The 17,406-nt window shown below is 44.7% G+C and overlaps 1 protein-coding gene across 1 annotated transcript in view; it reads left to right on the top strand.

Annotated features, from left to right (window-relative positions):
- Positions 1-1,391: 1,391 nt before the first annotated feature.
- Positions 1,392-17,406, top strand: part of ZNF644 (zinc finger protein 644) — an 81,826-nt gene continuing 65,811 nt past the window's right edge. Inside the window, exons 1-2 of the mRNA XM_030493595.1 lie at positions 1,392-1,526; positions 4,203-4,350. The gene's annotated coding sequence lies outside the window, so the exon portion shown is untranslated. The remainder of the gene's footprint in view (positions 1,527-4,202; positions 4,351-17,406) is intronic.

The following is a 17,406-nucleotide window of genomic DNA, read 5'->3' as shown; positions in this document are numbered from 1 at the left end:
AGGCTGGTCCAGGGTCAGGTGCTGTAGCTGTGTATGTGCTCACTGTGGAACCTGTAACTGCAGTTAGAGGTGGAGCTGGTGTCAGACGTGGAAACATCATGATTAAGGCCTGCAAGGAGAGTCACAGGGTTCTGGATCAGGGAAGGCACATGGAACAGCCACGTAGCCAGTGTCAACCTCCTCAGATCAGCTTGCCCTGGGAGAAGGGCAGCAGTCCATTTCCTCAGCAAGGTAAAATCACTAAGGAAGCCTCTCTCTTAGATGTGCTTTTGTGAAAAAGTCCCTCTCATAACTTCTAATTTGCAAGTGAGGCATCTGGCCCAAGATTTTTAATTCAGTTCATCTCGTAACTTAAAAAAGGAAGAAAAAGAACAGGTCAAAGTATTTTCATTTTCAGAACCCCAGCTTCAGGAACCACCCATACTTACATGAAGCATCATCTCCATTGCCTGTACTTTGTCCTGTCTCTCCTATGGATAAACTTTATGCAGATACCATGTTGTGATGTTAGTTACACTTGTGAAATTAGTTAAAACAAGTGTGTGAGTAAACACCACCCCACATCCCCTGTTGAGAAGCTGTGTCTTACCTCCTGGCAAAGCTGTTATTGCTAGAAAGAAGTGTGTGCATGCAGAGCAAAGCAGACTAAAGTGTTATCTTCTACAGCTACATTTCACTCATACTGGAAAATAGTTGGCTGTTTCATGTGTATGACAAGTGAACTACATACCATCAATAAAACAGAGATCCTAAATCCTGCTTGGAATTGCCATTGGCGGCTGTTAATGTATTTTCAGTTGTATTTGTTATTTGTAGCTTAGCAATAACCCACCAGGATGTAGTTCTGCTTGTTAGCTTTGGAGGAGGTTGAAAGTGGTCGGGATGCTCCAAGACGCTCCCAGCTCCACAACCTTCCACACTGCCTTAAACTGTGCTGGGGTTTGTTCCTCTAGTGAAAGAGCTGAAAACAAGAGCGGCATTAAATTTACATTTCCAGTTGCTATGCAGATGGAATGGGAAACGAGCCCTTTGCTACCAAGCAGAATCCATAATGTAATTCCAAGTACTGGCAAACATCTGTAAACAGCTATGTCTTCCCACACCCTGATAGGAGCTTCCACAACGTTTTAAGAGGGTCACTGAGGAATACAACCCCCAGGATGCACCGCACAATGAGCGTTTTAATGTGTCTTTCACATTGGACATCTCCCCTCCTTGATTAAGGATTAAATACAGCGATTGCAGTGGCGGGCCTGAGCCACACTGCGCGGAAACGAGCCACCCGCGGCTGCCAGCGGCGGGCAGGGCCTGGCGGAGGCCGCGGCGGGGCCGCTGCCCGTCTCCTTCAGCCCCCCTTTAGCGCGGCCGTCGCCATGGAGACGGGCGGGCCCGGCCTGGCGGGCGGGGCGGCCGCCATCTTGGCCGCTGCCTGTCAGCGGGTGGCCGGCCCGGGGCGGGCTGTGCGGGGCATGGCGCTCGCGTGTTGCCGGGCCCCCCGCCTCGGTGGTAGTAGCACCGGGTGCAAGGTGAGTTGGAGGCGTTGCAAAGCTGGTGGTGTAACCGAGCCACGGTGGTTTTGGCTCAGAGGTCACCGCAGGACGAGGCGGCAGAGCTCTGGGCGGGAAGCTTGCCACGGCCACTCGCCGCAGAGCCCTCTGAGGGACCCGCTGCTGGGCACGCAGCTTGCCTGAGGCAGGTCTTTATGAACAGGAAGGACATGACCCTAAATACTGAAATCTCATGCAAAAATGCAATTTAAAAGCCAAGGTGCCAACTTTTTACCACAGCACCGGCAAAAGGTGTGATTTTAAATGGGGGGAAAACCTAAGTAACAAGATGGCTGGCTGCTTAGCATGGGTTTGAAATGTATTTTAACGCAATTGATTAAATCATCGAACGAGGGACTGATGTGCTGCAGGGGGATGGTTAACATACCATCCTCTCGGGATTTTTCCAGACGAGGTGACCCACCTCAGAGCTGAAGTTCCCTGATGGCTATTTTGCTTTGTCATTGACAGCCAGGAGGGGAGGGCACCATTTTGTCACCCTCTTTTCCAGCCGCTGCTGCTCGAAGCCGTCTTGGTGCGTGTGTCTTCGTGTGCATTTCCTCTCCGTGCAGAGCCCATCTGTGCGTGTGCCTGCCCCCAGCCAGCTGATCATCCTTTATCATGTGGAAAAGAGGAAAAGCGCCCTTTCGCCCTTGATTTAATGCAGAAATAGGTTATGGGATTTTGTTCATCTCCTGAGAAGGAAACTGCACGCCCAAAGCAGCTCTTGGGCTGACCTCCCTTCCCTACATGCGTGGCCCCAGTTGCACGGCGGTGGGGGAAAGGGAGATGTGGTAAGACTTTGCTTTGCTCTGCTCTGTCCTGTCCTGACCTTGCTGGGTTTAGCTCCACAGCTGAGGGCAAGTGGCTGGTGGAGATTCTCAGCCTGGGGAAGGCTTGGCTGCGGCTGCAGGGGGGCTGTACACAGCCCCTTCCCTACAGGAGAGCTGTGTCAGCACCTCGACTGCTATCTGGCTTTGCATTCCCTTTCAGAGCTCATAAGATGTTAACTTTAAAAAGGGAGCCCCCCCACCCCCCAGTGTATTTATGTCAGTGATTTTGGGTTTTAAACTACTCATGCATGAAAAATGACTGTAGGAACTGAATACTCCCATGTATGAATAATGACTACGCGGGAACACAGATTACAGCAGTTTTGCACTGAGACTGCTGCAGTTTACATGCTCTCTTTGGGAACATTATGAAACGTTTTTAAATGCTGGTGCATGTAAATGCGTTGATTTCAGTCAGTCTTTTTTTTTTGTCCCTTTTGGATTTGTTCAGCCTAACAGTGTGTCTCATGTTTGCTCTAAAATATGCCCAGCAAATTAGGGAAATTAAAAAATGCATGCAAAAATATGGTGGTATGCACATGTATCAAGTTTGTTATTTATTAATAGGCTCCAATTTCCATGTGATAGCCTACTTTTTTTTTTTTACTCTGGCTGAATGGATAGTTTATGCCAATTACACGTAGTTTAACAGCTTTGAAATCTGGTTTTGCTTTTGTTATGCGTAAAGACATGGGTTCTGTTTCAGGTTTTAATTAAACTCTACATGGACTTTAAAGATTCTATTGTCCTTTTCATTTAAATAGGATTTTTGTTAGATCTTTAACAAGACCTCAGTGGGGTTATAAATCTAAGCAATTGTCCTTATTAGGAGTAGATTATCCTCAAGAGATGGAAAGTCACAGAAGTAACTAAAACCATTTGTAGAGACTGAACTAAGGCTTTTTCTTCCTAAACATTAAACAGACTTGCGAATGACTTGCTTGGCTGCTCAAATTAAATTAAATGATATTTTGTTTATTTTTCACAGTTTCAGTGCAGGCTATTTGCATTTACTTAAACTTTGAGTTTCGCTGAGCAAAATTCACTCCTGGGTAAGGATCCTTACTTTCAGTATGCAAATCTGCAAATGAAACTCAGTATATCCTGCGATTTCTTTTGTTAGTAACTCTTGCAACGCTTGTCATTCACAGGGCCCACTGACTTAGCGTATTCTTAATTCATTGTATTTGCCTCAGAAGGTGAGTCCTGGCTGAAGAATTAGTCTTGCATTTGTCTCACACCCCAGCCATGTCGTACTGCACAATATGTAGCAGTGTGCAACTTTTCCAAACATCTCCTCACATGCTGGACTAAAAGCACAAGTTCTTAAGTCAGAGAAAACTTGCTACATAACCAATGGTCCTGCCTGAGTTTGGCCTTCACATGTTTACAGTTGCTAGGAGGTGAAAGGGAATTTGACTCTAATGGTTCTTTCAGTTTCAGCTGTTTGCTTCATTTGAGGGTATTCTCCATTCTGCAGGTGCTCAGGCCGTGCTTTGTTCCTGGTTTTAATCACAGGTTGGCTTCTGATGGGACATGGCCCCCTTTACGCACACAGTAACAATTTCTGCTTTACGTTTCATTCCCACCTTCGTTAAACGCATTGTCGTGCAATATTTTTAAGCATCCAGTTATTTGGAAGCTCCATTTTGCAGTGCCAGGTTTGAGACTCTTGTTTCTAGGACTTGGTTCTGCCCAGAAACCAAGAGGCAAAGGCCGAGGTGTTGCTCAGGGACATCCTCACAGTAAGACGCGTTGTGAGACAAGCGGGTTTTTTTCCCTGCCTTCAGTTCCTGTCTGACTGAGCTGCTGCCCTCTGCAGAGCACGCTGCAGGAAGCTGGACTCCAGGGACACAGCCGCACGTGACCCACCACGTCCGCCTCCACCGGGAAGGAGCCCACAGCCCTGCTCAGCAGATGAAGACAAACCCTTCTTGGTTGCTGCAGCTGCACCAGCTCTCAGCCACCAGGTATTTAACGTCTCAAAGCTCTTCCGTCTGTGGGCTTCTCTCTCCCTGTCCTGCAGGCCGGTGTCTCTGTAGAGCCAAGTACTGTCAGCCTCCAGTCTGCTCCTGCTCCCCACACGATACTCTTCTGTGTTTCTCTTAATAGATATTTCACCTCCACCCTTACTGTCTTCTAAGTGACACTGTAGTGATACTTTGGGGTAGAACAAGTTGTAGAGGTGCTTAGCTCATAAATACTAATTTATACTTAGACATTTGCTGCATATTTGAGGTAAAATGGCAGGTTTTGAGCTGTCATTTTCTTCTTATCACTCAAATGGCAAAGATTTTGGCATGGTGAGTCATAGAGGGAGGTGTAAAATCTGGTGAGATGGTGTAGTTCTTCAGTATTATGGTTTCTCTGTGCCCTTATATGAAACTTAGAAAAATAGAAGATGCTGACAGCAGTTAAGTCACCTGGTTGATGCTCTGCTTTTGGTGTAAAGCTGGGGGAGGGCAGGGGGAGGAAATGCACACCCTGGCTTTTAGGCTCAGATTGCAACTCTTCCTTCCTCCCAGCGTAGTGCACATTCATAGAGTGGCAAACCTAGGCTGAGTCCAGCTACTGATTTGCACAAGATTATGAGGAGCCTAAGAGTACTTAGCCTTTGGGGTGGGTTCTGGGAGAACTAAGAGATTCTCCATCCTGTATTGTGTGGCAATTAGACCTGATCTAAGTAAAGCCCTGTCTCAGACAAAACCCATGGAGCATAATTTTGCTGTGGATTCTCATTGGGATGTGGGATTTTCCCTCTGTTTTCACCAGCAGCAGGGCCAGGAACTAACCTGTTCTTGGCTCTGAAGGGTGAGATCGAGAGGGCCCTCTCTGCCAAGGGATATGTCTCCGCTCTTCCCTCTATCCCTTGTTTCTGGGGGTGCATGCTGTAGTCATAGGTAAGTGCTGGGGCTCTGTACCTGCAATATGGAGGTGATGATGTGCGTACAAGAAATGCAGGGCTGGCTAAATGGACTTCCACTGCTTGCTGATGTGCACGACCTGACAATTAAAAGATTCCCTCCTGCCTTGCACTCTGAAGGAATGTGTGTTTCGTTCCAGTGTCAGGTAAATAGCACTGCATAAAATGTGGCTAGATGCTATTTGCACATTGGCCATGAGGTGAGCCAGCAGCTTCTCCCCTGCTTGCAGCAACCTCCCTGGAGGGGGAGCCGTCTGCTCAGAAGGTCGGGGGGTACCTGTGCATCACAGGCGTGAAAAGCTGCCCTCTTTCTGCCCGGAGGCACAAACCTGCTTTCACTCAGTGAAGCAGAGCGGAAAGCCTGGAGTCCAACAGTGGCAGGTATCCCAGAGTATCTGTAAGATGCAGGGGGTGTGTGGGTATAAGAAATCCAGTTTGTTTCTCAACATAAGTAGGTGAGGTTTGGGTGGGAAAGTAATGAGAATGCTAAATGATTGCTGGTAACACTTACTAAGATGACAGCAAATCTCCTTTATGTTCAACTTTTGAGACTAGATTGAATCTTACTTTATTAAAGAAGGTAGGAAGCATAGAAGCAGCTCTTTAATCTTCAACTGGAAAATACAATTTTGAAATCCATTATCTTAGGAATGCAATAATCAGACAAAGTAATAACTGATGTTAAACCTACTTTGAATGTTATTTAAAGTACTCCTCAGATGGAAACAAAAGTTGATAGGATGGTGTCAGTTTCACTTAGAATCTGCTTTGCTTATGCAGTTGCCCACACGGGGAAGAAAGGTTGATCAGCATGTACTTTCTGGCTGTATGATTATTTGGGAACTATCAAAAGCTAATAAGTCATTATGTGATTCATAAATACTTCCGTTTGCTATTTGTCCCAACAAAAGGCTGTTGGAACTGAATCAGTGTTATTTTATAAGCACAGCTCTGCCCGTGAGGCCTTCCCCGCAATGGGTACCCAGCATCCTGTATTTCGTGAATCTTCAATGTTAGAAATGACCTGTTAGTCTGTCTCCCAGATAGTTCCCCTTGGCACACTGTTTATCTCTCCTGGTCAGTCTGCACCTGATGCCGTGTATACATGTGTCCTGTTGCTCCCCACGCTGTAATGCTCTCCTGTTTTTCTCAAATGTGGTCACGTTTCCTTTCTTCTTCCCATGTTTTTCATCTCTGTTTGCCCATTTGTATAACACAACTGCTCTCTCTGTTGTTTTCAGCTTTTAATTTAATACCACTGGTGAATTTATCAGTCTCTCTGCAGATCATTAAAAAGAGGCTATGTGTGACTGCTTGTAAAAGAAAACAGTGCGTTCCCAAGATAGGTCACAGACTGGTGTGTAGAAGTGCTCTTTGTTTTGGAACTTTTAGCTTTGTTTAGTTCTTTAACAGATGCAAAATGATTTCTGAATCTCTTGTTTGCCACTTCAGTGTGAGAATACCAGGAACACAAATTCAAAACTTGCGGGACTCGAAAGGACCTGTGCAGCCCTAGGGAAAGGGCAGTTTGCCATGTAAGCAAAACAAAACCCCAAATGAACAAAATCCCAGTCCAACCACAAAACCAGTCTGTCCCCAGTGTTTGAGCAGGTGAGGAAAGCCCTTTCCTCCTTCTCACTCCCTGTACAGTCTGTTTCAACCCACCATTGTGCTCCATGGCTGGAGAGTTGGCAGAAAGGGGTATGTGCCTGAAGTCCCATCTCACAGTGAGAGGCTGAGCTGGCACGCCTGTGGTGTAAGGTGAGCGGAGTTCTGCTCTTTGTTGCTGTTTTGGTGCTGCTCCTATGGGAAGCCCGGTGCCACGTGATTGCTTTAATCCAGCAAAATCTCTGTGGCCGATGCTGCCAAGAGGAGCATTTGTGTGCTGTGGTGGGTGGCAGAGTTGGATGAGGGAACAAATCCAACTGCAAGCAACTGCGTTGCTTCATCGGGCCAGTCTGGATGGTGGTATTGACACAAAGGAGGGAGTTGCTCGGGCGGGAAGGGAAGATGGGTTCACGCGGACTGAGCAGTGTCACCACAGGGTCAGTGGAGAGGAAGGCTCTTGGTGCATGAGTCTCTCCTGAGTGCCTGGTTCTAGGATGTGGGTGGCACTGCTGTGCCTGTGAGGGCTGCACAGGTCAGGTGGTGCCAAGGTGTTGAAGTAATGTTAGACTGACAGACTCATCCCTTCATTTCACTTGTGCTCCCTGCAGGAGTTTTTCACTAGGAAAGCTCTCGTTGTCATCCCAGTGTTAGGCCAGGGAAGGTGGACTCGTAGTTGCACCTCTGACTTGGTTAAAGCATGGCCTTGGCTAGTGGCAGGATTTCTGCAAGCACCCCGCAGGCTTGCATCTCCTGGCACAGACTCCCTGCACCCTTGGTCCTCCTTGGCTGCCTCCACAGCATTGCCAGGATGGTTGTTTAAACTCTTTGTTACCCAAAATTCAGACATCATCCAAGCAACACAACAGTAAATAAGCCACCGGCCCCTTTGTGCAGAGTCACATACTTCATGTTGCCCCTGCTATTAGTGTTAATAATGTTGTGTGCAACTTCCTAAGCACAGACTGGCAACTGGGGAGTGTAAAGTGTGCCTCAGGGGGCAGGTGGCAGCAGTGGGTGTTTGAGGCTTCATGAACTAACTCTGTGTAGATGTTTAGCCTTGGTCAACAGGAAACTGAAACAAATAGCTCAGTCCTGATTACTTTTTCTAGAGGGGACGGTGCAGAAGGAAATTGAATTAAAAATTAACTCTGAAATGAGCTCACAGCTTTTTTCCAACCACTTAGAACTTTAAAACGTGATATTAACAAAAGAAGCTATTTAAAATAATGGTAAACTGCCATCTGCTGGTAAAAAAGTAATGCACATAATGAACAGGCAGACTTTCAAAGTGATAATTCTTTTGTATTTGACATGCTACAGTCAAGTATATACATGACATGGAAGCTGCATATATTTATTTTACTGTTTTTCATCTCCATTTGCATTTTCATATAGAATATGCTAAACAGATGCTTATAACATAACTAACTTTAACGACAAGCGCAGAAACCAAAGACAATAAGAATAAAGAAGGAGGACTAATAAAAGCAGATGAGCGATCAGGATGGTGACAGCCTCCAAATGTGTCCTATTTACATTGCTAATAATGAATCACAAGCACTTCCTTTTTTGATCCCCCCCCGCCACCAAACCCTCCCATATGACCAGAATTGTAGCACTGAGAAGCATTTCCTGGCTTCTTCAATTTGATTTGTGTGTGTGTGTGGTTCCTTAGTCAAGCTTGTAAATAGGAACTAGGTCTTTAATTGTTCCTGATTTAAGTAGGTCATCTTCACCAATACACAAATCTCTAGTCTTCTTGTAAGCCAGGTCAGCTATTGAAAGGATATGGAAAATACTTATTACATAAATACGACCAGAGAAAATACTTTAACAAAGGACCACTCCCAAATTATATGGTATTACCAACCAGTTGCCATAAATCATGAGTGCACTACAGGGCAGAGACTATCAGATTCCATGTTTTACGGTGCTTACCAAGTAGGTGTGCTGAGCATGACTGGGTCCCTAAGGTGCTCCTGCACTATAAATAGCGGTATTAGCGTGAATTACCTACAGTGCAAACATCAGGCCACTCGCCTTTTTCATATCCATGCAATTTTCTTTATGATTGTGGTTATTCCAAATAGAGCCCATTGTTTTAGCAAACTGATCTTGTCATAGGAAATGTTTAAAACGGGCAAAGAAAAAATAGGTCAGTTCTTCCTTTGAAATCAGAGAGAAGTGTGTATTTGTAATGTTTCCCAGGTTTATTTCCTTGGAGCGGGTTTGGCAGGTATGAGAGGAAGTTAAAGATTTATTTTTGGTGCTATGTACCAGATGTCATACCTGCTCTTCCGAGACAGTTGCTTTTATCTCCAGCAGTACCTGCTCTAGTAGCAATGAAAAAAGTGACTTGAATCCCATTTAATGCATGTAGAGTGCACTGTTTCTATGCCACTAAAGGGAAGGGAAGGCTTGTTTGGGAGACTCCAAGCAGAGCCTTTATGCGTCGTCATAAAGCGAACACGTTTGCATCCCTCTCAGCAGTTTTTTTGCCTCTTTGAAGAAGTGATGAATTAATGTGCCCAAATCCAGGGCTTGCTTCCCCAGCAGAGGCTGGTGGTCTACAAAGTTGTCCAGTTTGAAATGCCATTGTATTTATGGGCTCATTTTGTAGCATCCAGGCAGTTCTTTGTAAAGGACCATTTCTGGAGAAGCTGTGCTGTGCGTACTCCATTCACACTGGTCTTAATCAGAAGCTGCTCAGCGTCTTGCCTGATGAGACCCTGCTTGGTGGCACAGGAACGTTAAGAATATGGGGCCAAATCCTCAGCTCAGGGAAACACTCCAGCTTTTTTTGACTTTTAACCTGTGGAGGATCTAACCTGTGGTGCGTGGTCACAGAGGCACATACAACCTGCTCTGGGCCCTGTTTACTGAAATGCTCCAATAGCAACACAACCTGATCAAAGGGAAAGAGAGCCAGGGGAACAACGGTGCCCATGGATACCTGTTAACAGGCAGGAGCTGAAGCACACAGTTGCCATCAGAGACACTACTGTCCTCTGCTTTGCTCTGCAGCACTTCAATCTCCCTGCTGATGGGACTTTGCCTTCCAGCTGAAGCGTGACTGACGGTTGAAATAACAGTCCCAGTTATTCCAGGTATGCCACTGACCTGCATGACCTGTAGGAAGGATAAGGTAAAGGCAGGCAAAGCTCCTGAAGCCTCTAAAGGCTATAAAAATGGAAACATGGGAAACAAGCTATTAGATATGTGAAGGGAAGAGACAAGGATGGGGGTTCAGTCTTCCCTGCTAATAGGCTAAATCAGGAGTTCAGTGAGCCTGAGATTTGACCCCACAAGAGAAAGGAGACGAGTAAGAAGCAATCAAAAGGTAGAGCTGGTATTTTCTTCATGTTACACTAGAATCACTCTGTTCAAAAATTCTCCTGAACCATAGAGAGCTGGGGCGGGCAGGGGTGAAGAGGTGGGTTATGGTGATAGAAGGGTATTGTCATTACATAAATTGGAACAGTTCAGGTCTGTTTAAGTGTTTAATGCCGTATCCCAGTTGTCTTTTTTGAGTTTACTTTGCTGTGGGATGGGGGAAATCGTGCTGACACTACAACTGGTTGTTTGACTGTTTCCTTCCTCTGTATTTCCAGAAAATTAAGCACTGTGGCCTGCTAGTGCTCTTTTCAAGGTTTGTCAAAGGGCTTGTCCTGGGTTCAGCTGTAACAGTGGTATGGAATACCCCTTTGGCTAGTTTGGGTCAGGTGTCCTGTCTCTCCTTTCTCCTGGCTTCTTGTGCCCTTCCTCACTTGCAGTGCATGAGAGACTGAGAAGTCCTTGATCAGGATAGCCACTGCTGAGCAACAACTAAACCATTGGTGTGTTATCAGCATTATTCTCGGGCTAAAGCCAAAACACAGTGCTGCACCAGCTACAAAGAAGGAGAAAAATAACTGTTACAGCCGAACCCAGGACAGCTTTTGATGGGTTTGCCATTCTTTTGGCCACACTTAATCCTGTTTCCTTTTCATACCATCCCTCCTGTACTAAAATGGAGTGGTCAAGCTATGTAACAATAAAGCTACCAGTGGTTTACCAAGGAGCAGGAATACCATTAGCCAGTGGCCAGCCTCTAGCAAAGTGTAGTTCTCAAGGTGAATTGAGATCCTTGTCTTTGCAAGGATTGCTGCATGGCAGACTCTGAAGTGATACCTAGCAGTTAAGTGCTGTTCAGAAGGCAATAAAACATTCACTTTAAAAATCAAGAAGCATGAAATAGATAGTATTTCACTGGCACAGAGAAGGGAGGGATGCTAAGAGCTGCGCAGTTGTTAGTTTCTGTGAATATAGTGACATTTGGAGACCTCTAGTATTCATTTGAAATAAACAACGAAAAAGACTGGTATCCTATATGCTTGTCAAAGCCAGGCGTAGCAATCAGCTAATGTGCTTATCAGTCAGGCAGTGTATATGGAGATATCCTGCTTTCACACTGTCTGCTGATTGGACTTGGGCCCGTGAAGAAGCCAGGTGATTAATCTGCAGGGGTTTATTTTTTCTGAACTGTTAATGTCTTCTGTTTCAGACCAACAGCCCATGGCTCATTAAGCAGGGAAGATTTGAATGCAAGTGTGAAGGGCAGCACACAAAGATTCTCCACACATCTCTTGTTTGAGCCTTGGAGATTAGAAAAGTAGTGGAGAAAGTTTGTTGTGTGCTGGGGCTGAACCAGTGCTTTCAGAAATGCAGTGGTACTGTTAGGAAAATATGTATTTCAATGGGGATAAAATCTAAAGCCAAAAGGCTGTTGTAAGGTGGTAGTGGACACTTGGTACTAGCCCAGAAATGCACAGCTGCCAGTTCAGCTGACCTGCTGTGAGAATCATGCTCTTTTTAAGTCTGTTGCTCTGTTTCTTTGGTGATTACATCTCTCTCTCGCTGTGTTCTTTCCACCCGTACTGTTGTGTACTCTGGCGTCAGATGCTGAGAAAGCAAATGGGGCTGCTCAGTCCAACTGCCTCAACAGGAATGCGACGGGAAATAAATACTCACTCTGAAAGATTTTGCAAGATTAGATTAATCTTAAGGGGATCCTATTGACGTTCTTAGCCACCGTTTATAGTCTGTGTTGTACCTGTTTGTAAAATTCATTTCTGTCATCAACTGAAATATTCAAAAACATGTTGATTTAGGGAAAGGATTTTTCTGACATCTGGTGTTCTGTAAGTATTCATTAATCTATTAACCCTAGTAACTTTATTGAGAAATAGGGGAGTATTTCAACATTGTTTTTACAGATGGGGAAACTTAAGGCTCAGATGTATAGATTTAGATCTGCATATTCTAGTGTCTGCTAATAGGCATTTGGCCCTGCTCACTTTCACTCAAGTCTTTTCCTCATCTGCACTCCTGGTCATGGAGCAGCTGTGTCCTATGCAGCTCCTGGTACCTCTCTCATTGCATCCTGTGAGCAAGTCCATGCTGGAAGGGAGAGTAGCTTTGAAGATAGGTTATTGTGGAAAAGGGGCGAGGAAGATGAGTGAACAAGTGTCTTGCTTCGGGCTGTAAGAAGGATGTGCTGAGCTCCCATGTTGAACCTGGGAAGCAGGAATGCAGAGTGGCTGCACGGGAAGGAGCAGACCAAGGCTCTCTGCTTCCACTCACACACATTCAGATGAGACAACCAAAGATAATAAACCAATATTGGGAATACAGACTAGAGCTGCAAAATCATGGGCCCAGTCTAATACTGAACAGGAGACTGTTGTAAACTGTTGTATTTATTGTGGACAACAAGGTCATTGAAAACAGGAGGGCCCAGTATGACAAAACAAGCCTCCCAAAAAGACCTCTCAGTCCTATGGTGCAATCTTTCCATGCTCTATGGGCTGCCCTAAACATAACTATTATATTATTAGATATTTACCCGTGATCTGGACTTCCACTGGGCTGGGAGATACAGTGACAATGGGGAAGGAGCGAGGATGCTTGTAAGAAGGGTTTCAAGCAGGTTTTAAGGGTTTCTGGGCTTTGCTCTCTGCTGAACCTCTACTGGTTTTTTTCTTTATTTTTCTCTCCTCTTATGCTTTAAAGTTCTCCTATAAACAATTAGAGGAAATTTAGCAATAATATTGCCTGTGGAGACTAGGAAAGTAAGAATACATTCTACATCACCACTTCCCTTTGTCTTTTTTATCTTGTTTATCTTTGATCAGCTGCAGATGAAATAAGCAGCTAACAGATTTCCCATGCAGGGCTGCCACTCATGCTGATGAAACTCTGCTGACATGGGAGTATGCTCTGTAGCAGTCTAGCAGTATCCATTTCTTATTCCAATACACTGACAGGTCACTCAGGGAGACTAAAAACTCTATTCTGAAGTGGAAAAGAAACTGCAATTTCAATTTTGTTTTGATTTGAAATTTTCCAGCTACCTATCAAGCCCAAATCCTTGAACTATTTACTTAGAGTAACTGAAATACCCCTATTTGAAATAGTGGATATGCAAGATTTAGCCATTTAAGAGTTGGGGTAAAATTAAAATCCGCTTCAATAATAACTAAAGTCAGAGAAAATCTTTCAAGAAAATTAAACACTTGATCAAAAAGAGAGAAGGGTTATTGTCGAGAGCATAAAGATTAAACAGGAGAGTTGTCTCAGAGAATAACCATCAATGATAAGTAGCAGGCAGTTAATAATATCCCCTCAGGGATCTTCTTTTACTCATGTAGGTTTTTGGACAAATACAATATTACATTTCTTATAGTTAAAGTGTGAGAGAGCTTCATGTCATTCCAGAGTAGCAATAAAACTTCAATGGAATAAAGGCAACTGGAAAGGTGAGGAAGGGGGTGACCCAGAAGCTGAAACAGTGAGAAACCAGTGATGGTTCTGTCCAAATAACTCCTTTAAAACCCCAGATTCTGAGACCTGTTCTCAGTCTCCCTGATGTGTCTCTCTTCGTATCCACAGTACTGTGTTAGTGCTGAGATTTTGTATGGAATTGCCCCCTCGTTATATAGCAGCTGAAAATGAAAGAGAGACCAAGTAGACTAAGGGTGTGATTCCATGTTGTAATTAAGGGCTGGTTTAAAGCTTGAACATGCAAATGGTTGAATTGGCAGAATTAAAGGGATGGTAATCTGCAGCCAGGGTGGAAAGGATGGGGGCAGGAGGGTCTGGAGAACCTCTCAAGCCAGCTCTGCAGCTGGAGAAACTGTAACATGAAACTGCTCCCTTGATCTCTCATTTTTCTTCTCTTATTCTCTCCTCCTATGTAATTACAATAATAAATCTTTTTGTTCCTTAACCATCTTGTGGCCATTGCAAGCATTTAAGAATTAATGCAGTTCTCACACACGACGCACATGTTCTGCGTGTCCCCTTGTGTCCCTCCATTTATTCATTTATCATGTACACACAAAATTCCCATAAAATATTAATAGGAAATACAAATCTCTCTTTGCATCCTGGGAGCATTTGCAAATAGTAATGTTAAGGAGATTATGAATTCTGCATGCACAGCCCGTGGACTGCACACAGGGCCAAATCTCTCTCAGCAAGTGTGCTGAAAGCAGTGACAATTTCAGGAACATTATTGTCATATTCCACATTCTGAGTGGAAAGTGACAGTTTCCTACAACTGAAGTATTGTCCTTAAAACTCAAACAAGAGGATTTGAAGCTTAGTTTTCAATTTTTCCTCCTAAGAATTCCACTACAAAAGGAATTTTTTACTATATTTCTGCCCAGTGGTTCCTAATAGATTAGTACAGCCTGGAAACAAAGGGATTTGTTGGTTTGCTTTGGGTTTTTTTTTTCACAGTGCCATAATCCGTGGGGAATCTGAACGTACCCTTTTCCTTCCGTCCTTGTTGGGAACATCAGGAGTAGCTATACTTCTGCCAGTTGGGGCTAGGTTGCCTTGGAAAGGGCAGAACATGCTGGTGAAGATAATTTTCTCAGGGGTAACAAAGAGTGAAAACTGTCTGAGCAGGTGCTTGGTGAGCTGGAATTGCCAGGAGGATTCTCCTGTAGTAGGGAAGACCACTGCACCTCTCCTGGCTGCAAGCATTGGCAGGGTAGTGCTGTCCTGTCTTCCACAGAGGTGAGCCCTACAGCACCACGGAGGCCTGTAGGAGCTGTGGGGGGTGGCTCTGGGGCAGGGATATGTCTCCTGGCCCGGGCTTTACTCAGGAAGGAGAGAGGGAAGAAGGGGAATAGTCTTGTCTAAGCCTCATGATCTAAAAGATTTTTACTGGGAGAGGCCCTGCAGCTGAGGTTGGATCTTTCCTTCTACAGAGACAAGGGAGAGGGTGAGAGGCAGTTGCCAAAGCAGAGTGGGTCCCTCCTGCCAGTGCTGTGCCCCCTGGGGGAAGCCAAGGCTCTCAGTGTGTCCCTGCTTGCTGCTTCTGGGCCTCGCAGTGCTTGCTCTGTGCTGCGGTAATATCAAAGCCCTTCTTCATGTTTCAGGAAACAATGTATTTTCAGTTTGACTTTATTTCTACTCTGATATTCAAATTTAGATGTCTGTACTTTGTGAAAACAGTCAGTGCTTTACTGTCTACAGGAACAATGCCGTTGATCCCTCAGCTCCTAACTGTAAAGCATTCATTTAGCTATACAGCTTTAAAAAATACTATAAATGAAGCGTGTGAGACAATCTCCACAGCTGGAGTTAAGCACTTCCATGTGCTTGCTGAATCAGGGAACCAAGTTGTTAGATCTTTCAGGACTGACTGGAGATCCATAAGAAATTGTCTTGACTTAACCAAGCCATCATATTTCTCTTAATCTACATCTACTACATCATCTTTTTTCTTTCACTTCCTTCTTATTCATGCTTAAATGAGAAACATCTGTTTCCATTTTTCACATTGTTCTGTTATGTGAGTAACGAAATCAAACATCTTTTTTTTTTCTCAGCACTGTGAAAGAATAAATTAGTGTTAAGTTTTGTGAAGTGCTTTAAAACACTAAAGCAAAACATCTGCTTCAGCTGCAGGTCATTAAGATGGAAAATCCCAGTCTGTGTGGAGGGCAAAAATGCAAAAGAAAATTAGCAGCCCAAGCACATTTCTTCACCTGTCTTTTACTGCAACAACTGAAGATGGCAAAAGGACAGTAAATCTTGTCTTCAGGGATGGAGCAATTGAAAGTGCTCAGTGCTGTAATCCACAGCAGCACTGGATAGTAAGGAATCCTGGTCTGATCTGGAGATGCCTGAAGGTTGCTCCAGTGTCATAGACTTCAAGCTGAGAGTCTCCTTGACCTCCACATCTTCCACCAGGCACAGCGTTGTGCAGGATTGCCTAATCCCCTGTTTGTGTTACTGAACTTCAGCTGAAAATCCCTCCTCCTACCCCCAATCTTTTAAGATTTGGAGATTGTTTCCAGGGCAGGTGGCCAGAGTAAAGCTTAACTGGCAAATCTACTTTACAGGTGATGCGAGATGCTCTTTACATTGGGCCAAAGCCCAAATGTAGATGTCTCTGTTCCTTTGTTGATAATGATCTCCTTTGTAAAGCACTTTGAGGTCTAGAGATGAAAAGCCAACAACTACCTGAGAGCTTGGCTATTAATAAATAAAATAATGAATATTAACAACAGTGAGTGCATTCCCTGTATTCTATAGGAAATGCCAGACCTTTCGGGCAGGTCCTGGCAGGCAGGTAATAGCTTATTCCTACAAGAGGCTGGGTCCACCCTTGTTTCCCTCTGTCTTTAATTAAAAGGTCCAGATCCTTCCTAAGTGTAAAGGAGGTGTTTAGCATCTGGCAAGAATGGGCTCCAAAACTGGATGGGGCTTTTCTGGCATCTTTAGAGGAAATACTTGTTTGTTCTTCCAATCTGCTGGAGCAGCAGCCAGTACAGTGTTGAGCAGTTCTACCGCATGGTGCTCACACTCTCCCTGGAGCAAATGACTAGGATGGTCTGGGGTCTCCAGCAGCCCTATGCGCTTTGAAAAAGAACTATTTTGGCTGCCATTTCATTTTAATGCTGAGGTTTTGAGACAGGAGGCTGTATATATGTTGCTGCACTGAATCTCTTCACCTGCAGCTCTCCCCACCCCCAGCTTATGAGCATGATTTCCTTTTATGCACTGCTCTGTCACAGCTTGGCAAGTTTCCCAAGACAATCCATACCAGAGAGGAGAACATGGCTGCTGAGCAGCATAGACAGGAGAAATGCCTTATGCAATAGATTTATTTAAATACTATGAAGTGTTGAGACAGGCGAGACATAACTGAAAGCAAAAGGCAGCCCTTAATCTCTAGCATCAGTTCTTCTGCTTGCCCTCACCATCATCAGCATCTAATAGTCACTGACTGTCTCCATTCACGTCTCCATCTTTTCCAAGCAACTGCCTGCGGCAGAATGTACAAACAGCTTGGCAAGCGGTTTTAGGGGCAGGGGGTTTATTTGCTTTTTTTCCCTCCTAATTCCTCATGAGCCTCATGAGCATTTCCCCACTAATATGCCTGTGGCATCATTAGGTGTTTAATGAGAGTGACGTTGCCTGAATATTATTGTTTTTA

Source organism: Strigops habroptila, chromosome 8 (assembly GCF_004027225.2).
Source record: "Strigops habroptila isolate Jane chromosome 8, bStrHab1.2.pri, whole genome shotgun sequence".
In the NCBI taxonomy this organism is placed as follows: domain Eukaryota; kingdom Metazoa; phylum Chordata; class Aves; order Psittaciformes; family Psittacidae; genus Strigops; species Strigops habroptila.
Note: the sequence above shows the minus strand (reverse complement) of the source record. Positions and strands in the feature narration are given on the sequence as shown.